We start from the raw sequence: 24,246 nt of genomic DNA, 5'->3' as shown, positions 1-24,246 counted from the left end.
AGATGCGAATAACTCTGAAGTATCCAATAAAGGGAGATTGTATCTGTGGAACTGAAAAATATTGTCACTACTCTAGCTTATTTGTACATCATAACAACTACCAATATCGACTATTTAGAACAGAGATTTTCAAATTCTGAATAAAGTATTTGCGAATAAGGGCCAATACTGTTGGCATCTTTTATCATATTTATTAATAGTCGATTGATCCGCTTCAGACCTAGGAGACGAAAGAAAAGAATAGGAACAAGACAAAAGGCGGTTCTAATTCTAAATTGGTTTAGTATAGATATAGGCGACTCAAAATCACTGACAGGAGAAAATTTTTCAGAATTAGACAAATTAGAGGACATCACACTTTTTGAGACATACATGCACAAAACTTTATCGTCCTCCTAAAGATCGGTGTTTATTTGGCAGATAGTGGCCATTTCGTACAATTTTGCAAAGTTTGCCTCGCGGAACGGACCGATATCCACCCAGGCACAGGTTGCAGTCGTTAAAAAAACAAGATTCGCTAAGTGTAAAATAGCGAATTTTTCAGCTTTCCAGGAAAGAATTTTTAATCAAAGTTCAGTTTTGGAAATTTTAATCACAAAGAAGCGGTCTGTCCACATTGCAAAATGGCAAATACTGCCTCTTTTCAGGAAAGAGTATTTAATTAAGTAAAAGCCAATCAATAGGCCGTTGAAAATTGACAATTTCTGACATTTTAATTGCGCAAGAGAGTCTTTGTATCAAAATGATTTGTTTTACTTTTCATGAAAATTCTTTTAATGAGAAGATAACCATTTACATGAAAAAATCGGAAAAAATGACAATTTTGATATTGTTGTTCCAGAATCGAACAATATTTCTTACCAAACTGTATATGACCGCATACTGTTCGAAAGGTCTAGTTTTCTTCGTTCAAAAAATGTTTCAAAACCGAAAATCGGCTGAAAATGACAACGTAGGTAATTTTGTGGTGGCAAAGGTCCCAAAATTTTTTTTTCTTTCTTCAAAATTTGTGTACATTACTTTGTATCGCATTTGCTATACTAGTTCATTTAAAAAATTTAAAATCGCTGTAGCACAGTGTAAACTACAAAAAGTTAACAAACTCTAAATAGTTGAAACATTTTACCATTTTAACTATTGCTTTTCAACGGACAATAACTTCTTTTAACGAATAAAAAAACTTACATTTTTTTCTAAAAAACCTCGTCGAAAAATTAAAAAACTTCTACTGGGCACATTGACAGCCCCCTTGTGCATTTAAAATGTTCAACAGTATTCATTGTTAAATACGATAACCAAATAGCTGTTAATAAAAAAATTCAGATTTTTTTTACACGGTTTCTCAAAATAACACGGATTTTTTTTGCACGGTTTCTCGAAATAACACGGATTTTTTTTGCACGGTTTCTCAAAATAACACGGATTTTTTTACACGGTTTCTCAAAATAACACGGATTTTTTTACTCGGTTTCTCGAAATAGTTCGGATTTTTTTTACACGGTTTCTCGAAATAACACGGATTTTTTTGCACGGAACGCATCCCCCGTGCAAAAAAAGAATTTGGTGTACCTCCAAACCAGCAACCTATACCAGCAATACAGAATTAAATACCGATGAAGAAGAATGCACAAAAGCGACCCGTAAGTACAAGAAGCAAACAAGAACATCCGATCGTGAGCATCATGAATACAGTACCAATGACGACATGAACGTGAACGAAAATGCGAAAGAAGACGGACCGAATGACCCGCAAGGTGCGGCAGACGGCGCACCCTATGTTTCACCATCAAGGAAGAGAATCTCAACACGCAGTAGCAAGCTGTGTGAGCAAGTCCCGATGGACACATGAAAGTTAATTTTAATTTTTACATATTGTAAAAATCATGCTAACGCATGGAGCCGTGTCAAATAAACAAGAGAAAAAAAGGGAATCCCTCTAAAGCAACAACTTCTCCGAACAAACTGTACTGCTAAAAAAACGGTTTAGAAGCTATTAATTTTGAGCACGAACACGACATTTTAAAACACTATATAGTGTAGCAATTCACTAGCACAATTTTATAATCATTTATTTATTGTAAATGTATAAAAGCACGTGGCTCCGTTAAGCTCTCGCATTGAACAGTGTCAAATAAAAGAATGATAAACACAATGAAGTCTTAGAAAGTGCAGACTCCTCTTACGCCTGATGGTTACGGCAGTAAGCATCTGAGTTGCAAATTACGCCCAATCCTCCTAGCCAGGATTAATTTGCTGTCGCAAGTTCGCGAATGGCGCGCTCTATACACATGAGCAAATCGATATGTCTTAATTATAAAGTTCTCCGCAGGGTAACAACCACGGTCTATACATTCGCCATCCATGGCTCCCATTAATCTTATGATTACGCAGATGTTAGCGCTTGTTACAGACCACCATAAATCCGGCAAACGAGCGAATCCGATACACACAGACCCAGGTACTAATAAAGCACTGCACTGGCACGGAAATTTTAAATTAATTGCTCGGAATGAACAATATTAAAAATTCCGCATCTGGCGCCACCGGGACACCGAGCCAACATTCTAGTTAAACCTTTCGGTTTTTACGGTCAACGGAACAGTGTCATTCGCTGCATATTGCGCTTCGCGCACCGCCACTGTCGGTGATAATGAGATTAATGGCTGGTGGAGAGAGAATAAAAAAAAATCACACCCCATCAAATTGCTAAAAGATGGGATACCATCTGTGGCGTTGGATTGTCGCGTGGGGGGAGAAAAATAATTAAACTTAAGTAAAGCGGTAAAAAGTAAAAACTAGTTCACTCAACGAAGCACTTTTTAATGATTGTAATGACGAAGCAGTCCACCCGCAGTTGTGTTGGGTTGTCCCCATAGATTAGGAAACCCTTGCGTAGATGCCATCCCGAGGATTAAAACAAACTACTGTTATGCAACGGATTGATGAATTTTTGAATTCATATCAATTTTTCAAATTTTGGTCCATCATAATCTTTGAATAACTGGCAGTAGCTTGCGTGCAATTTCGAAACATTGTCCAACATGGCACGCTACATTGTACGTCAAATATTGACACGGACCGATTAGACCATCTTTTTATGGACCATTATACCAATGATAAACTACGCATCGAATCGACTTCAGCCGTCGGAGCCCAAGGTTGGGAACGATTCAAAACACACAAATATTGTTTGAATATAGTTTCTCATCAATACAAATTACCACACCCTTCCACCCCTCGTAATCCTTTTTTGAGCTGAAGCCAATAAGTAGAGTGCTGGTCCTCGCAATTGTAATAACACTTTAGCAGCAATTATCATTATTACGAAAGTTTAAACCCGCTCTCCAACACCCTCGCTTCTCCACCATCGACACCAAATGGCGTTCGTTATATTATAGATTGGCCATTTTCGGACGGCATCACGGCAGCACCATCAGCAGCAAACAACCGGTGGCAAAACAAACTGGTCAACGGACGGTCGATAGAGCCATCAATTATTGGTTACTCGCGCTACTATATAGAGTCGTCGAGATACAGTTGGCTTGCTGTTGGAATAGCCGAAACGTGATCCCCCAATGGCTGCCGTCGAGGAGAAGCGACCGCCACCAGCCAGTGCGCGGCCAGTCTGTGTAATTGGGTATCCGTGGCTGGTTTGACCGAATAGCGACCGTAACTACCAAATAAACCAACAACAAAGTCCGACAGGCTGCGACGCAATCAATATTTGCAATTATCGGGTCAATGAAAATTCCTAGGGTAGGGGATCATCAATTTTGTGTGTGTCTGATCCCGGCTCGCGGGGTTAAATCTTTCTGGAGTATGGGTTGTTTTTTGCATATAAACGGATACTATGCAAACTAGTATCGCCCCACATGATCGCTGTTTTCTATTGACTTTCAAGAATGGTAGGGCGTACCAATCTTCCAGATAGTAATTTCGTAATGCATGGGGCTTGATAGCAGTTCCTCCTGATAATTAAAATTTTGAGGTGTATTAATTGAGTCGTAGGTTGGCAGTTGCAATGTGTTTTGGAAGAAGTCGTAGGGTAAAACGACGTTGGACAGCTTAGAATCTGTTGACGCCGTTTTAATAGTGCGGATTCCAAACAGCAGGACAAGAGTCTAGTACTGCGTGGAACAATGTCCATTAATGCGATGTAAAACAGTATACATCTCTAAGGTTTTTCTTTTATCCGAAAGATGAACTCTAAGCCTTTGAAGGATTCGAAAGCGAAAGCGACCGAGCACAAAACATGGCCATCGTTGAATCGAATAAAACTTTGCAGTTGTCTTCGGTTTATGAATCTTTCTTCCTTTAAAAGTTGTTGTTGCCGTTCTCTATGCGGTGAAATGTGGAACAAAAATTTTGTAGTCTTATATCGACTCAGAGATGGACGGTTGGGTATTCAAAAATTCGTTTTTTTTTATCTGGGCAGCCTGTTGTACAGTCAAATTCACTGTTCGAGCGAATATTCCAATGCCCATGGTTATACAAACAAATTTCTACACGCATAGCTTCATATACGCGACATACTCGTCCACGAGATCAAACTCGTTAACATACAAACGCTGGAGCCCTGTGTGATAATACAATTCTGGTCACAAACACGAACATGCAATTGCGATCGTACATGATCGGTTTTTGCAGCCTAGGTTTATTAGTTCAGTTGGACCACTTTCAGCAAAAAACAGTAATAAATGACGTTCATATACGCTAGACAACAAGGTTTTCAGGGTGGTAACACCGGGAACTCTTGTGATACGAGTGAATTCACTCTATCCTAGCATCTTAAACGTACACTCAAAATTAAGTATCTATATCGCGGTATGTGCGGACATTTAAGGACCTCCGCGAATACGTACATCCAAAATGCGACGGCTATGGTTCTACTAATTTATATTATTGTGCATCACACGACTAAACAGTTTTTCAGTATATGTTGTAACGACATTTAATTAGTAAGGGACTGGAAGGTGTGAAATATTCTTCAATATTAAGAGCCATAGTACTCAAGGGAGAGCAAGCAGCTGGAGGAAGAAAGTTTAGAAAAGCTTTGAATAGGGTCACATGAGCAAGCTTAGAGTTTCTCGGCGACTTTAACCTGTTGTCTTCTGCCTTAGGGGTCAGAATATTTTGGCATTTGAAATGCGCAAATATCCTGCATGAAAGCTGCCGACACCATGTTCAATCAGCACACAGTGACCATACGACACAATTGCTGAGGTAAACACAATTGCCGATCAAATACAATACCTCGGCAGGCAATCAGTGAGGGCAAAAATCTAGCTTATTCAATGAGTTTCAACGTCGCAAATGCTAAGTGTGGATGTTTTGCGTGACTTAGCTTTTTGTCGGTTCCGACAGCATAAAAGTACAAAGTTATTTTACGCTCGTCCAGGATGTAGAGCAGACTCAGGTGATTCGCATTTCAAATGCCAAAATATCCTGATATCTTAGTATCATAATATTGAAAAATATTTCACACCTTCCAGTCCCTTGCTAATTAAATGCCGTTACAGTATAAAAAGAAAAGGAAAATTAACTCACTCTTAGACGGTAATAAAAAAGGAAAAATTTCAGTGTATGTTAACCTCGACTCTGTTCGTATGTTGGATAATTCGATCAGTTCCTGTGATCCTTTGTATCGAGTCAAACCAGCCGAAACTTTGGCTGTTTTCTGTCGGAATCCTAACTGATTTCTGTCCAAATATTGACAGAAACCAATCGTACCAGTTGTACAATTAAAATACTTACCACGGCCTCTCACCTTAAGCTCTAGATGCCTGGTCCCGATTTAAACCCAGCCCAGACTCCAAATCCGGAATAGATCACGGTTTCCGGATCAGTCCATGGATCCAAACTAGCTTAGTCTGGGTTAGGATCAGTTCTCAGATCTAGCTCAGCTAGAATTTTTTTATACCTTTTTAGTATTATGCGTGTTTGCTATTAGATTTTTTTTCCTATTGCCGACCTAATTTTGAGTGTGCCAATAGCCCCACAGTTGAACAAATATATTTATACTTGTGAAATTTCACGTAAGCTAGCACACGCAACAAACACTTTAACATACAAACTCTGGTAATCCATGCCCCAGTGATTAGGTGACGTTTGGTCTCAAGTGCAAACATATAAACGCTCATTTTCACGCGATCAAAAAATCTCCACGTCCCAGATTTTCACACTTTATTACTTCGCTGCTTTGGAAACTAAAATACACATGAAATTCCCGTTCTGGTTCATTGGATTTTACACCTAGCCATTTGGATCTAGCGATGTGAAATCCCCATTTTTGATCTGTTTTTTCTGATCTACTTTTTAGATGTGGTATAAAATTGAGTCGAATCTAAATTTGCTAGGAATTATTGTTTTGGCCGTAAATGCAAATACCTTGCGAAACCAGATAGTAATTTTCGCGCTTTTATGTGTTGTTAACAATGCGGAAAACAATCACCGCCTGTAGGACTTGCGCTGTTGAAACTGTCAGGCAACGCCAAGCTGGAGATTTATAGGTGGACTATTGCAGTACTTCTTGCAGAGTAGAGAAAGTTTTTAGTTATCAATGGAAAGTTTAGGGGAGACCGCGGCTAGTTGTCGGTGATTTCAGTTTTCATTTTTTATCGCTTTGATTTATTAAAATTAAACACTTTGCAGGAAAGAGTTTATTGAAGTGTTTGATACATTGTCTCCACTTTAAGAGACAAAAATTTGTGACGCGGAAAACCTGCCAACTTATCCCAGCCCCGGGGTAAGTTGGCGGGATGCCAGAAAATAAGCAAAATTCGATTAGAGCAGTGGTCCTTATGAAATGTGCTGATTGTCTTTTCAATAAAACTGTATATTATTCGACACTTGCCATCATAGTTTAGTCTCAATACACCGGTGTTTTGATTTCGTCACATACTCCATATTTCAAAGCAAATTTTTGAAATTCTTCAGGCGATTGGCCGAAGTAGACAAAAGACAAAAGACAATACCACAAGATTATTTTACTTTGGAGTGAATTCCTTAAATGAAAACATTTGATGACTATTTTTGCACTGTACATAGTACCGCCAACTTGCCAACTACTCTTCCAGCCCGTTTCAAAAAACCCATATTGTTAGGGTTATCAAGAATATTGTTCAACCGGAAGCCGGGATCCAGGGCCGTCGAGAGCCGCGCCGGGCCCCGGGGTTCGAAGTACTGACGGGCCGTACCATATATGACTTCTTATTTCAACATCGATTAGAGGAACTATACAAATGCAACCGTTTCAATTAAACTATTTTTTATGAAAATTGTTTATTCGATACGATTCAATGCGTTAGCTTACCAGAGTTGTCAGTATTTTAAATAAGTAATAGATGAAAAAAATAAAAATAATAAAGGAATATTTGTTTGTGGCTGGCCATTAGAATGACTTGCGTCCGATTTGCCATTGCAATTGGAAACCTTTTTTGCGACATTGCCATACAGTCCATATCGCCATCGTTCATGCTCCCTTGACGCACGTTAATGCTACCATCGGTAATGCTGCTCAGAATCCGAGCTTAGAAAAATTGACATCCCTTCGTGAGCTTGAAAGAGAAATAAAATTCTATTTATGCCCGCCGCGATGAATCGAATGTTTGTTTGTTTTCCTCGTCCGTCCGCTCTGATATCATCAAGCAAAAGTGCACCAGATATAGATTATGCAGTTCAGTTATGCTCGAAAATGTAAAAGAACTTCTGCCTTCAAACTGTCCACATAATAACAAATGAATGCTTTGGTTTGTGAATGAATTTATATTTCCTCTGCACTCAACCATTCGATTCTGCATAAAATTTCAGTCAGTTTGGAAGTGAATGAATGAGGGAAGCATTGAAACTGAATATTGAATTCAGCAAATTAATCAGAAATAGGCAACTGAATGTAAAATTTCGCACCACTGATGCTGCCTTGTTTCTTATTGTTGGTACATGTTGATGATTTTGAGGCACTGGATGCAGCTATTGCAGTTGTCACTATGACCTGAACGAATTTTCTTTATTGGTTTCTGAACATGGTAAAATCGGTTTTGGAATCAGTTGTTACGTTTGCGCTAACATTCAGAGAGAAAACATTCCGAATGCGATGAATGGGATCCAACAGCGAAGTCTGCTGTTAAAAAGACTGAGACAGAGAGTTGTGAGAGAAAGAGTTTCAACTTTTGGTGAATACCAATAGGTAGAATAAGTATCTAGTTCAATTCCCACATTTTTCTGCATCAAATGTGTACACTGGAACCTCTATTTACGGACCAAGCCAAGGGTTCGTAAATTGAATTAGTTCGTTTTTTGGGATTTAGATCGTAAAAAATTCGCTTCACATTCTTATCAAAATTCGTTGGTTGAGCAACATTATCGATAACCCTAATAATATGGGTATTTCCGGAACGGGCTTGACAAGTACATGATGAAAATGGATATTTGGCACCTTTTTGAAATCCAGGATGGAGACTTCCGATTGAACAATAATCTCGATAACCCAAACAATTTGGGAATTTTTGAAACGAGCCTAATGAGTTGATGATAGAAATGGTACCTTGGAGCTATTTCAAACAATATCTGTATAAACTATGAGGGTATTTTTAAGCGGGTTTGCTGAGTAGATGAGCGATGCCCTTTTGAAGGCCAATATAGCGTCTTCTGGTTCAGAGAAGTTTTCTGTAATCATATCATCCGCATCACAAATCAATATACCTATATCTATTCTATGATTATCTTTTTTCGAAAATGTCAATAGTTTAGGTTATAGAGATGTCTTAACTGGAATTCGCCATCTTGGTTTTCAAAGTGGCTTCATTCATTGATTTTCGTCATCTACTCGTCAACCCCATTCCGAAAATATCCAACTTTTATTAGTAACATTAGCTAAGAATATGATAAATTGTAAACAACTTCATACTGTACACTTTGACAAACACTTGCGATAAATGAAACCAGAATGGTTCTATTGCACTGTTAAATGAATCTAATTGGGTTACGTTCACGTACTTCAGAAAACCATTGGAACGATTGGAACGTAGTTATTATTATTGAGAGGGAAAAACCCGCGGGAGTGGATTTTCAAAAGCTCCTTCTCCCGTAGGCACAAAACCTCTATCTTTTAGGTATCAACATTTAACAAACAAACCAAATGATACAATGACTAACACTAAACACTGCTTAAAATAAACACTTCTTAAACTCTATCTTACATAGGTAAAGTATTAACATTAACATAAAAAATTGGCTAACACTATCAGGTTTGGGAAAGGGTGCGCGAAAACAATTTTTTTAAAGAAGTGCGAGACAAATTGAAGTCAAAGACATTGTAACATTGATTGAACACTCTACACATGCTACTGACGGGTTCATTTTTGCCATAATTAGTACGAGACACTGGAAGACGGACAAAAGAGTAGGAACGAAGGTTTCGGAGGCGAATATCAATGTTGAGAAGACGGAGTAAATCAGGGCAGTCAATGCGAGACAATAACAGATCAGAGACAAAAGACGCTTTGGTCACATTGCGGCGCAAAGACAGTGTTTCAAGACCAATAAGGTTGCAACGATCTTCGTATCTGGGCAGATTGTAGGGATCGCTCCAAGGCAGGTGGCGCAGCGCAAAACGCACAAATTTACGCTCAATACTCTCGATGCGTTGAATGCTGTTCTTGTAGAAAGGAGCCCAAACAACGGCGGCGTATTCCAGTGTGGAACGAACGAGCGAGCAGTACAACGTTTTTAAGCACTGTACGTTAGTGAAATGCTTAGTAACCCTAAAAATAACTCCTAGATTACGCGAAGCCTTAGACGAGATAAAAGCAATGTGATCCTTAAATGTAAGCTTTGAATCCACAAGAACCACTAAATCTTTCACTGTAGTTTCTCTTTTTAATTTGTTTTGCAAGATAGTGTAGTCGAATGTTACGATGGAGCGTTTTCGTGCAAACGTAATCACAGAACACTTCGAGGCATTCAAAACCATCCTGTTAGTCATGCATCAATTAGCGAAAATGTCTAACTGAGATTGCAAAAACAAAGCATCAGAGTAACTTTTAACTACATGGAATAACTTATAGTCATCGGCATAAGACACCTTGAAGCACTTAATCAATGAATCCAGATCGTTTATGTATAGAAGGAAAATATAAGGACCGATATGGCTGCCTTGAGGTACGCCGGACGTTACGTCGAAGGATGAGGATAAATGATTCCCGATTTTAACAGACATTTTACGGCCTGACAAGTAAGATCGAAGCCATTGGTTGATTTTATTGAAGGCGGCCGACAGATCGGTGTATATTGCATCAGCCTGCAATCGATCCTGTAGCGAGCGAGCGATAAATGAGGTGTAGGCTACTAAATTAGTGCAAGTAGATCGCCTGGGAATGAAACCGTGTTGAGTTTCTGAGATGTATCTAGAACAACAATGTGTCAAAAACTCGAGAACGATGAGCTCCAATAATTTCGATAGTGCACATAAAGATGCGATTCCTCGGTAATTGGGAACTTCGCTTTTGGATCCTTTTTTATAAACCGGAAAAACGTAAGATGATTTCCAGATGGTAGGAAACACTCCGGAACTTAACGATATATTGAAAACGACGGACAGAGGTAGGCAAAGCGACGACGAGCATTTTTTAATGATAGATGATGGGATTCCGTCAGGTCCAGGAGTGTTAGAACACTTGAGTTTTGTGCAAGCTTTTTGCACAATATCGGAAGATATCGTGAAATGATGTCCAATACTAGTCCTACGGGGAATGTTGTCGGCTGCTGCGGAGACTTGTTGATTATTAAGAGTATCATTGGTAAAAACACTGCTGAATTGTTGGCGAAATAACTCACAGATGTCCGGCAATAAAGTCGCTTCTAAATCACCCAGCGACATAGAAGTGGGTAAACCTGACTCACGCCTCTGTTCATTAACGCAATTCCAAAACTTTTTTGGATTGTTACGAAGGTGGCTCTGAATACGATGAAGGTAGGAATTGAAGAGAGACTTATTAAGTCTCTTGTAACAATGATTTAAGAAGATTCTGATTCTTTAGCATATCGGTTCGGCATTTCGAAAACTTTTTTAGAGCTGACCTTTTGGTCGATTTAAACTTTTTTAGTGTACGATTCGACCATAGAGGATATTCACAGCCATGATTGAGTTTTTTAGGAGTAAACAGGTCGATAGCATAAATCAGTACGTTCGAAACAATTTCAGCCGCTGCGTTTGCATCAGATTGTGGCAAGATTTCATTCCAATTGATACGAGACAAGAAAAGGTGCATTCCTCGAATATCTGTCTTGCGATAGGCATATGTCAGTTTCTCAGTGGTATCTTAGAATGTACAAGGTACACATTTTCGGAGAAAACAATGAAGAGCAGGGTGGTGTTGGCATAGTTTAACGAGAGGAGCTGGAGTACGACAAACGGCAAAGTGATCGGAGAGCTCCTGGCTTCCAAAGCAAAGATCCAAAATACAGTTGTTGTCATTAGTGACGTCACATAGTTGAACTAGCCCCGCGGTGCTGTAACCGTCGAGTAGCTGAGTGATACACGTGTTAGTTGATGAGTGTGATGAGTCTGGGTACAGAAATGATGTATTATTGCGAACCCAATTAATGCCGCTTAAGTTAAAGTAGTTGATTGTAATATATTTGCAGTGTCGACAGAAACAATAAATGTAGTAATGGGAAAATTTGAAGTTTTCATTTTCACCGAGAAAAGTCAACAAGTCCATGAAATAAATATGTTGCGGTGACCATAAAATCTTATATATATCTTATAGAAACAATAAACTTCATCAATTAAATTAAAATAAATTTAATTCAGTTAAAAATGCGGGCCCCCAAAACAGACCCGGGCCCCAGGGTAGTTGCCCCCCCTGACCCCCCCTCTCGTCGGGCCTGCCGGCATCTTAGATTTGAAAAAGGTCCAAAAATCCATTTTCACCATCTACTTGTCAAGCATGTTCCAAAATACCTAAATATAAATATTGTTAGGGTTATCGAAAACATTGGGCCACCGGAAATCGCTATCTTGTATTTCAAAATGGCGTCAAATATCTTTTTTCATCACCTACTTGTCAAACCCGTCCCAAAAATACCCATATTGTTAGGGTTATAAAGACTATTGCTCAATCGTAAGTCGCCATCTTGGCCATTTGTACCAAACATCCATTACCATCTTGGACTTCAAATTAGCGCCAAATATCCGGTTCCTACTTGTCCCGTTGAAGTTTGGACCTGTGCTCAAAAAAGTTCTTGGTTAAGCTATAACATCCGTTAGCAGAACAAATCTTTAATCTGTTACTTGTAGATTTTAAGTTCCGTATTTCAGATAATTCTTGGATAACTATTATAACTTGGATAACATCAATTAGACTCAATATCTCATGCAACTTTGCATTACCCTCAAGGAGTGTGTACCACACCAATACACATCCGGAAGATAACTAGTTACGCTTGTAGATCATGAGACCTTCACTCCGGGAAACTATTGGAACCAGGGAGGTGTCGTATCCGAACTTTTTCTTCCGCCAAACAAAATGTGACTTTCCTTCATGGCAATCAATCACAGAATGAATTGCTAACTCGATTTTTCTTTTCTCTTTGCCAAACGCACATATACACTAGAGTGGGACATAGTTATATGAAAAAAAATAAAATTTCGCTCCGAGTAACCTTTTGGGTCCCATTTAGCTCCCAGAACAACTCAGCAAATTTTTAGTTCGATCGGTGAAACTATATTTTTGCGCCCACGGTTTAAAGTTTACATGGGATTTCGTATGGGGAAAACATCTTTTGCAAATTAATTCTTCCAAGAGTCGCCCGTTACCTCCTAAAAATAAATATATGTCTGATTTTCATAGGGAATTTGTCAAGAAAACAAAGTCTAGAAGATTACGAAACGATCTGATGTTTGTTGAAAATGTTATTAAGCAAAAACCGATTGATGCCCTGAATATTAATGAAAATTTTACTTTTCTTAGCATCACTGCTGCTGACGATCGAATTATATTCAAAATCTTTAATTTTCTCTTATTATGTACAAAAGAAGACTCAATTTATCCCTCAAAACTCTCGTGAAGTGGCCAAACAGTATAGATAAATGATTTAGACACATTAAGAGAAGTTCAAAACAAAATTGCATATAATTGAGCAACCAACAGCAGTGGTGCTAGAAAAAATGAATATTTTATCAATCGTCAGAACATCAATTGGTTTCAGCTTAATAACTTTTTTCTCAAGTGTCAGATCGTTTCGTAGTTTTCGAAACTTTGTTTCTTTGTTAAATTTCCTACAAAAGCTACATAACGGTTTATTTTTAGGAAGCAATGGGCGACTCCTGGAGGAATTATTTTGTAATAGTTAATTTTCCCATATAAAATCCCATGTAAACTTTAAACAGTGGGCGCAAAAATATAGTTTCAGGGATCAAGCTAAGAATTTGCACAGATGTTCTAGGACCCAAATGGTACCCAAAAAGTTGCTCGGAGCTGGAATCTATTTTTTGTCCCACCCTAATATACACTCACCAGTCTATATCCGGTCTGAAACCTACCTCAATTTGCGTTTTATTTTCTTTGTTCTCCGTCTAGTTTGCGTTTTTGCGACCACAATTACACGCTCAGAATATCTACTAGACAATGAAACAAATCAAATCTACTTAAATTACCAATATTGACAACATGTAATAATTATTATCGTTATTATTATTATCATATTTTTTTTTGTCGTAACAGTGAACTATCATTGCCCGTCGTTTTCTTTTCGTAATATGAATTTCTCAATAGTAAACATGAAATTTTAGAGTATAACTCATTATGATTTGGTATTCGCCTAATGTGCCTAAACTGTAATGACAGTGTATCGGTTTCAACGCGTTGCGAGATTTCTCTAGCTGTTGTAAGGTTCTACGTGTCTGTCGACTAACATCTTTATTATATCCGTAATGACGTTTAAGATGACAAGCATATCTGCTATAGATTTTTGTTTTGTTTTGTTTTTTTTATTTACATGGTCATCTTATTTACTACAGGAGGGTCCTGGGGTACGAGATAAGAGAGAATAAAATGACTCCCAAAACGCTGTAGGCGAGAATATGTACAAACGTTTTCCCGTCGCGATAAAAGGTCTCCGTGCGCAATAGAAAGTTTCGTGTAAACGTATCAAGGATCGACGGCTCCGTTTAGCTACCGATGTGAGCCGTTTCAAATCAACGTATTAAAAAGAATTAGTATACCAACTTAACAATTTGATAAAGGGAACCTTTTCTACGAACTAAATTCCAAATAACAAACACTTTTTTACGAACGAATTAAATTTTTACGAACTCCCGGGTTGACTATTAAATGAAAGCTCCAGTGTACTGTAATCAGACCGTGCAGCTCGGAAAACTCTGCGCGGAAAACGCAGAGGAGAATCCATCTCAAGTGGGCAATTACTCATCACATGGCAAACCAATCCCAACAGAGTTTTCAATGACAATACGTGAACCACAAACAATTTTCAATACCAACTATTGCCTGGAAAATTAACTTCAAATGATACCTTCAATACCTTAATTGATATTTCGGTTGCACCTATTACGTAATTAAAAGTAAATAAACTTCCAATCTGGTACAAATTCGAAAAAAATAGTTCTCAGGTGCTTTTCATTACGCAATCACACAAATTACACTGCAATTGTTTCAGCCTTGGGGCGCTCTGATTTTGCTTGCATTTAGATAATTTTTTATGTATTTTCATTTATCTACCGAGTGGCTACCATTTAAGAGTTGTTGACCTTTGAAAATAAGCTATGTTCAATCAACAAACGATAAGCGATAAGCGATAGTGAAATAGTCTCTCACAAAATTACCTATTTTAGTAGTCTACATTATAAACACTCATCGTAATACATTCGGATGCTAAATCCGCAAAACTGGCAACTAGAAAAACATGCATGTTAAACTGGCAGCACCCAAAAATGTGCAAGCTCGAACGTGCTCGACTGTAATCGATCATCTGTTTTTATCAAAATAATTTTGCAAGTGGTTCAATATATGAATCAAAAGAGAAGCTATACGTTTGATGCTGAGCAACCAGAAATTAGGAAAAGAAAAAAAATCCAATTTCTTCAAAAACATAAAGTTGATGAAAAGAGCATGCTTTTTATGCAGTTTAGTGAACACGATAAATATTTTTCTCAATAATATTGTAAAATACTAATACAAACATGAAAAGTGAAGCCTACTGCGAATAACAAAATACATGTTTTTAAAATAATGTCGCAATACTTATTCTGCTTGTTTGAATTGTACGATGTCATGCTCGTTTCGCTCCGGATTTTGACAGCTTGTTTGGCTCGATAGAAGTACATTCGCTGGTCTATTACTATGAGTGTCTATACCCTACATAACTCTAGAATATCATAAATCGTTTAAAACATCAGAAGAAAACATATTTCGAAAAAAACTCTTCACAAATAATGCCCTACATCTCACAACCACCACCAAGTTGATGACGTTGTAAGAAAATAGCAGTAAGCTTCTCTTCAACTTAGCTGAAAACAGTATTTTTCTATCTAAATAATGAATAAAATAACTTTTTTTGCTAACTATTGGTTCACTTCACGAAAGTAGTGTTTGGTTTTAGCGTCTATCTGGTCACCAAGTCGGTGCCATATACTGATGGGACAAAGTCGGCACACAATTCATGACTTCGATATCGTATCTATCATGCGCTGAAATCGTTCTTAAATTCGAATTTTTCTTGCTAGAGAACAATATAATATAGTTCTTTAGTTGCAAATATGTGGGAGTTAAACCACATGTTCTATAGATTGTAGCGAATTCTTCCCTAGCCTTGGTATGAGTGATGAAGCAAAATGATTCTTCATCCCACTGGTTGAGTGATGAGCAACAATCAACTGTCATGACATTTCCCAGTCATTTGTTTTCATTAATTCGGGGACAGCAATATGGAAAAGAATATACAGAATACCACAACATTAATTTACCACCGGGCGGAATTCATCAATCCTGCAGTGCATTATGGCATGAATGTGACCAAACATTTTTTTTGCAGATGTCCCTGCGCAGAAATGTATCGGCACTGGAAATTCAAATATTGTTGATGATTGTTTTTAATTAAATAAATTTTCAAGTTTTTCAACAGCTTTTAATAACAAAAATGCAGAGCATTCATGGTGACAGAATTAACAATAGAATCTATTTCTATTCAGATATACCATAACTAACTAAATTTCTACATTAAACAGGGCTTCAATCAAGTCACTTGTTACTAGTAGTAGAACAACAATAACAGTTTGAAATGCTTTCACTGGATGCTGCCAGAACCAGTCGCGTTCCCGTAGTTTGATGCACCTTTTGTTTCCCTATTCGATTCCTTTGAATTATCTATAATTACGCGTGCAAACGTGTGTAAAATCCATTTTCAATCTTGAATGGTCGCGTAATCCACTCCATCCTTACCAAACCCGCACCCTGTTGTAGCATAATGTGTTCAGTAGCCAAAATGGGACAGCCACCTTGCAGCAGTTCAGTTATTGTTTCAAAATTAATTATCACCCAGTCCATACCCACCCAAACGCCCGGTCTGCTGCGCCATGCCCGAACCATTGTCCGCGCGAGTTGGAAGTCAATTCCGTCGCGTCCTTTGCCATAAAGGGGACGGTCGTGAATCGCCGAAATCGCCAGGTGCTCCTGCTGCTGCTGCTGCTGCTTCTGCTACTACTCAAACTCAATAAAGAGGAAAAACAATTAGATGACTTCGGGACCACCCGTGAAATGAACGATAAGCTCTGAGCTGTAAATTTTTGGAACATGTCCGGCCATTTTCGGGTTGTCCGGTCGGAACTGAGGAAAGTGAGAAAAAAAAAACGTTCGATCAGTTTCGAATTGACTCCGACACGAGGTGGTTGCTATAATCGCGAGTGCGGGAAAGTGGTAAAAAATGTAAAATCGAGAACGAAAAATGATTAATAAATAGTGAAGTGAAGCCGTCCGGAAAATTACACGATTAATTTGATTGGTGACGGATTGTGTAAAAAAGTGACCAAGTGCTATTCAGAGATGATCGAAACGAAAATATAACTATTTATAGGAAAAGTCAAGTTTAGTAACGATGGGGTTTCGTAGACCGGTTCAGTTTACCTAGTCGGTCAACTAGATGAAATGTGAAGCAAGGAACGCTAGAATGGAGTGACATTGATTGTTGATATATACAATAAAATTACTTCGCGTATGGAGAAATAAAGTGATCAGAATTTCATTATTCTAAGGTCAGAAAAAAGATCGTTTCAGAAAATTTTTCTCAACGGAATGTCATTTTTATACACGGGAAAAACATGTTTTCAAATTTGTGAGAAGATTGTTACGAATTCAGGAACAGTCACGTTTTTACATCCTTGTCTCTACATTCCGTGGCAATATTTGACCTTCTGTTTCGAAAGACTTCGTAGTCGATTCTAAGTGTTCAGGACAATGACTGGGCTAGTGCTACGGTCCAGGCTGGGACTGGATAAAGTAACGAAAAACCACAAAAAGCATGTGTTTTGTTGCTGTGTTTACACTGATAGATTATATTGGTAAATCGCTGCGAATTAGATTCGTACAGACAATTTTCATAAAATATACGAATTTTTCGTACATATTATGAATCATTCGTAGTTCAATTGAATCTCTTATATTTTTTCTTACGAGTTTTTCGTGAAAACCACGAAACGACTTTCGTTGGCTTATTACGAAACGGCTTCGTTAGCCAAACGAATTGTTCACTGCTATATGCGAAAGCCTTCGCAATATTTACGAGCATCATTCGTCAAACGGTCAACGTCAAAAGAGAGGTAGAATATGGGTCATAATTGTTGATCATCACGATGATCTCGGTCTGACTATTTAGTAACCGTATCCGTGACCTCCGTTTTCAGGAAGATTTCCTTTCGCTTTCAGTTGATCCATAATCCGGCGCAGTACGGATTCAATTGAGCCATCGCGAACTGCTCGTTGGTTTTGTATGAAGAAGATTGAGTTTTTCTCTGCTGGAGCAATGTAAAAATAATATGCTATTAAATACGAAAACTCTTCTAAGATGAACGAAATGAATTCGTGCGACCAACAAAATCGTTCGTAATATACACAACCGTTTATTAAAGTAAACGAAACATTTCGTTTCATTCCGGAAAAATATTGCTGCTTTCAACAATAACATTCGTGCAATGTATACTAAATATGTAAAATTTACGAAAACTTTCGTACATCAAGCGGCCATTACTTCACACCACAATCTTTCTAGCAGGTTGAAATAAAATCGATTTCGCCAGTTAAAAAAATAAAAAAAAAATCGTTGTTGTCATGGATCATTATTGTGATCCTAAAAGAATGATTGAAACAAATATGTTAATAAATGTGAAAACTTTTCTAAGATAAACGAAATGAATTCGTGCAACCAACAAAAACGTCCGTATTATACGCAAACATTTTTTAAAATAAACGAATCATTTCGTTTCATTTACCAAAATGATGTCGTTATCAACGACAACAATCGTGCAATGTACACTAAATAAGTAAATAATACGAAAACTTTCGTTCATCAAGTGGCCATTTCTTCGTACCACAATAAAATCGATTTTGCCAGATCGGCTTTTTAAATAAAAAAAATCGGTGTTGTCAAATATCGATCCCAAAAGATCGAATGAAAAAAATAATATGCTAATAAATACGAAAACTTTTCTATGATGAACGAAATGAATTCGTGAAACCAACGAAATCTTTCGTAATATACACAAACGTTTATTAAAATAATCAAAACATTTTGTTTCATTCACGAAAAATAATGTCGATATCAATAATAACATTCGTGTAGTGTATACTAAATATGTAAAATTTACGAAAGCTTTCGTTCACCAAGCGGCCGTTCTAGTTCATGAAATGAACGAAACCTACTATTTACAATGCACGAAAATACTTCGTTGCAGAAAACGACGAATGAATTCGTGTATTTCATGATCAATTTCATAATATTTACGAATTTATATTATCAGTGTAATGTTTCTTCCGTAGCACCTGCGAAACGATTTCAGCTGATTTCAGCTATGTTATTTCCAGCTGTTTTTTCTATCCGTGAACTTATTGCCAAATTTATTATCATTATTCATACATCCAATGTTGATTTATGATTTTGTTCATAGATTTAGGTACATTGTTTGCAGATCGACTATGCAATTTGAACTGATTTATGATTCATTATATCTTATGATCTGGCGTTCGTAATTCTTTGTTTTAAGAAAGGTCTATGGGCGGGCTTAAAGGAGTTTATTAAACAAGAAGTAAATTTAAAAAATGCATTTTATGTGTGTCCATCGATTACTTAACACACGGCACGTACGAAGGTTACGAAGGTTATTTTCCGTGGCGGTGGACCGTTTTGAACATGAACTTGGCCTACTAACGGCTGGGAGTCATTTGGTTCGCTTCCTGGTTTGATGCTTCTGTTCAGACTGTTATCACTGCTGCTGTCTTGAAGATTGTAGATTTCTTTGATTGATTCCTTGCGGATTAAATCATCATTACCAGTCTTGTTGTTGGAGGTGCTATTTCATAACTTCAAACATACTGGACGGAGTCGTAGATGATTTTTCATTCACTGGTGGTTTCGCGACAGTTTGTGGATTAATTTAAGATGATGGGGTTTTTGTATTTGTTTTCATTGTTATAGGTGTTTGTAGTTAGTTAAACCTGCACAAAGTTTTCCGAAGTCAGTCTGCTTCCTCATCTCGTACATATCAGAAGCCCGTCTTAGACCTTCAGTGCGCGAGGTGGAACAGTTGGTCAAGGTGAAAATGGAACTTGATCTTACAGAGGTTTCACACGTCCAGCTTCACCACACCAGGAATGTAGTACTAATAACGTTCAACTCCTTAGCCGAGGCAGAAAGCTTCGTAGCAAAGAACAACATGCAACATGACGTCGAATATGAAAACGTCATAACCAAGATCCCCGTGTATATGGATCTCGATCTAACTGAAATAAAACTCCATGATCTGGCACCTCGTACTGGCACGGAATATATTAAAAGATTCATGTCGAAGTATGGAGAAGTGGAATCAGTCTCTAACGACACATGGAGAAACTTTTTCCTTGGCATACCCAACGGTGTTCGGGTTGTGCGAATGCGACTGAACCAACCTATACAGTCTTATTTAACTTTCGAGGCCAGATCATCGCAAGGTGTTAACTACATACAAAGAACCCTTTGCACATACCCTGGACAGACGCCCACGTGCCAGTTTTGTAACAATACGGCACACTACGGAAAGCCATGTGCCAAAACAACTAAAGAAAATTCATCTACTACAACCCACACCACCAAACAGCATTGGACATCTACTGTACACCCCAGACAGCCGGTCAAAAAATGCATGCCGGACAAACAATATTCCACGGAAGGATGAAATAAACAAGAAGGAAGACAGCTATATCAGCGTCACACGAAAACACAAAGAGCACCAATAATCTAACAACGACGAACAAAGCTCCAACGATGAAGACATGGACGTAAACACGAGCGAGGGAGAGGGCAGACGGACTGAGCAGCAAGCGACAGTAGGTAAACCTGACCATTGCTCACCACCAAGAAAGAAGATAAACACGAGAAGCGGGAAGCAGTGCGCCCAGAAAGGCAGCAATAATATTTGATTGTTTTTTTTTTACTATTATTTTATGAATTGTAATTATCTTTGAATTGTATACGAACTCAAAAAGGCAAATGACCGTTGGGTTTAAAACCTTAATAAACAAACAACAACAGTTTTCCGAAGTGCGAAGCTTATTTGCATTAGTAATGCGTTGAAATCTGACTGTTTCACGAAGAAAGAAAAGATGTGCGTCAGCTGCATTATCACCACTCACACACCGTGTTTCGGGCATGAGAAGATGTTTCTCCATTTATCATCTCTAAAAGAGAGTACTTCTTGACATGAACTTACGACTAGTGTTATCGTGCGTGTTAGGGCACAGAACTTGCGTCGCACCTCGATTGCGTTACCTTCATGATACACAACCCGGGGCTATTCAGACCTACTTAAGAAAATCGCCCTTAGAGGTGGATAGATGTGAAAAAATCAAAAAAAATTATCCTAAGGTTATTTAAATAACCTTAGGATAAAAAAACCCTTTCAAATGACCACCTCTTTTAAATGACATCCACATTGATATCATTTAAAAGAGGATGTCCTCACCATTTTGTGGTAACCGGAAGTCGCCATCTTGTATTTAACGTTAATCAACGATGGCCTATACGGATCCTATATTTCACGATTTCTAAGGTATTGAAAAATTCACTAAAACTTCATTACCCACAAGTCCGAATAAGAAACATCTGATTCTTTTTTTAGCGCAAAAATTGGTTAATATTCTATACCAATCTTGCAGACTCCTGTAGTAGAAGAAAAAGGGTTAAGTCTTTAGTAAACTCTAATCTTGCTCATATTACCCCATTCTACGCTTTTCAAAACATTATTTCTTCATCGTTTCACTTGTTACAACAAAAAATTGACTCACTCTTAGTCGTTAATAAAAAGGAAAAGAAAGAGAATCATTGCCAGAAGACCCACCCCTTGATCAGGAGCTATTACGAGATTTGGTCTGCAATATCGACGAAGCGATTGCGCAGTATCGCGGCATGGACCCAACATCGCGCCCCAGGATCCCGAAGCTGCAGTATTTTTTTAAGTTGACCTGTTAACGTTGAATGTTAACGTTCTTCCGATGCACCTGGAATTTGTGCAGAACCTGGAAGATCTGCAGCTAATAGTATTCTGTGGTGCACTGATATCCGTAAGATGTTTAGGATACCGACTTACACGTAGAGGCAAACAAACGTGCCACTAATGAAAGGCTATCGGCTATTGACGTACAGAGACGACAAAAGATCGGAGAAATGATGTCGTCATGATGTGGCCGGGATCTTTGCACCTACTGAGCTTCGCGTGCTGGGAGCTCACCAGCTGAGGGAAAACCAAATCGGCCATGAGAAGCCTCAAGCGAAGGTTTACCTGATATCGGCGATATTACTAGCTTTAGGTCACTATTTAGGAGACCCTGTACAATATCGCAAAGGGCAACCGCGGCTAAGGCGCGAGAAGGAATAAGCAGGTTAGATATTGACGAGATGACGACTTTTGGTACATGAAGCTGACCGTTGTACATCCCACGATGGCTACACTTTCAACAGGACGTTACGCGAACCACGCTTATTACCGAATTCAATCACCAGTGGTACTACAATTCTCCTCCCCAAGGACAGCATGATGTAAAAATAAAAGAATAACACAGTTATTGTGAAGTTTGCTGCTGCGTGTTAAGAGTCTTCTTCTAGGCAGTGATGCATTAGCTGTGTTGTTTACCACAATTTGGGAGCAAGCTCATGCTCATGTCGTGATTGGTACCACATTCGTGATGTTTTAAGTCGGAAGTTCTTATTAGTTTCTTGCTCTTACGGGTCGCTGTTGTAAACCCCTCTTTTACGGCATCAATTGTGCTGGTTGTTGGTTTGGAGACACTAGATGACTAGACCAATAGTTGTTATTTCGTTGTTAGTAGAGGAAGTTAGTTTCGATATACAAAGCGCATCAGTTAGTTGGTTGTGTTTTACCTACATCTGCCGAAAACAATTTTTTGGAATTGGTCGTAGTTGGGTGATTTTTCTTGGCGAAGCATTGTTTTCTATAATTTGACGTCTGCTTACAAAACTGGCCCGTAGTCTAAACAGACTAAGTGCACAGCTTTATTGCCGACCGCATTTTAACGGCATGAACGCCGTTATGAATGCTACTGAATTTTTTTCCTCAAGTAACTTGGGCAACGAATTCTACTTCTCAGTATTTTGACATTAATCGTTAATGCGTTCTGGTCTAATGCGCGGCGCTAGGTCGTGTAGGCGCACTTCAATTTTATCGTCATCCATATATCCACGATCTTGGCTTTAACGTTGTCATATTCGACGCCATGTTGCATGTTGTTCTTCGCAAGGAAGTTTTCTGCCGGCTGAACTGTTAAACGGAGTCTATACACAGTTTCTCAGTTGGAGTAATCGTATGTATGTCATTTCCTTCAGATTAAAATCTGTTATCACTTTTAATAAGAGTTCAACGTCATGTACTGTAGGTCAAAGAGGATTTTGTTCAAAGTCAATCGAAATTATATTTTCCCGCTTTACAGATACTTTCTGTGGCTGGTTCATTTCAGTATCCGAAGGCGACGATATAATACTTTTTAGAAGATTCATTTCGTTTGCTATCTATATATTGTTTTCTGTTTGTTTCGAAAAAGATTTAAATTTTAATGCCCAACCAGAATAGATATTCATTTTAGCGTACCACCAGAAACCTTTTCGCTGTCCCCTAGCGGACCCCAGGTTGAAGAATGCTAAAATTTAGAGCTGCTTAATAATCTTAATAATTTGAGTACTAGATTAAATACAGATACCCAGACGGTGCTAGTTACTGACGAGATGAATTCGAAACACAACAACCAAACTTAACTTGTGTAATTCCATTTAGTACAATGAAGGTTAATAACCACAAAAGCCGCACAAACAGCTAAACAACTGGCTGGTCCCGAGGGACGTCGCGAGAAGCAAGCATAGATGTTTTAGTTGTACATTTCCTTAAAACAATCGGTAAACACTATTTTTCAGTTGAAATAAAACTACTTTCTTCAAATATCGGTTGCTTCGCCTCATTTTCATAGTAAAAAGAAAAAAAAACAGAAGTGCTGGTTTGATGATGAAAAAGCAGAATCGAAATTATGAGTTTGGCTTGCGAGCTAAACGCCTGGTACTATGCAAAGGTAAATCCTAATGAGATAATTTGAATCAATCCAAATTCGTGTTGACATAATATCTATCTTAGGTAGATACAGTTAAATTTTTGTACATAAAATAGTTACACTAGGCTATTAAAATTTGTTTCAAAACCTTGAGTGGCCATTTCCCTACTATCAATACTTTAGTGATCCAAACTATCTACTACATAATATCAGCTGAAACCGATTGAGCAGCAAAAGTTACTCTAAACCCAACCTCGCCCCCTCAGAAAACCTAATTGAAATGATTGTTCCAAAAACGAACAGTTCAACGCCTAGTTGACGTCAATTGAAAATTAGAACTCAAATCGCGGAACGTTTTGAGCGTGTTCGAGCAAAACGCTGCACCAGCACAAACTACCGGAGGCACAAAAATTGGGAGCAGCCGCCGCCAATG

At 38.2% G+C, this 24,246-nt stretch overlaps 1 protein-coding gene across 6 annotated transcripts in view; it reads left to right on the top strand.

The window, feature by feature from the left end:
- LOC131685527 (high affinity cGMP-specific 3',5'-cyclic phosphodiesterase 9A) overlaps nucleotides 1-24,246 on the top strand; it is a 580,386-nt gene that overhangs the window by 408,047 nt on the left and 148,093 nt on the right. The window contains exon 1 of one of the 6 annotated variants that reach the window (XM_058969323.1): nucleotides 16,790-17,266. The exons of the other annotated variants lie outside the window; for them this stretch is intronic. The gene's annotated coding sequence lies outside the window, so the exon portion shown is untranslated. Of the gene's footprint in view, nucleotides 1-16,789; nucleotides 17,267-24,246 lie in introns of those variants that run through there. 6 annotated transcript variants of the gene reach the window in all.

Source organism: Topomyia yanbarensis, chromosome 2 (assembly GCF_030247195.1).
Source record: "Topomyia yanbarensis strain Yona2022 chromosome 2, ASM3024719v1, whole genome shotgun sequence".
Taxonomy (NCBI): Eukaryota; Metazoa; Arthropoda; class Insecta; order Diptera; family Culicidae; genus Topomyia; species Topomyia yanbarensis.
Note: the sequence above shows the minus strand (reverse complement) of the source record. Positions and strands in the feature narration are given on the sequence as shown.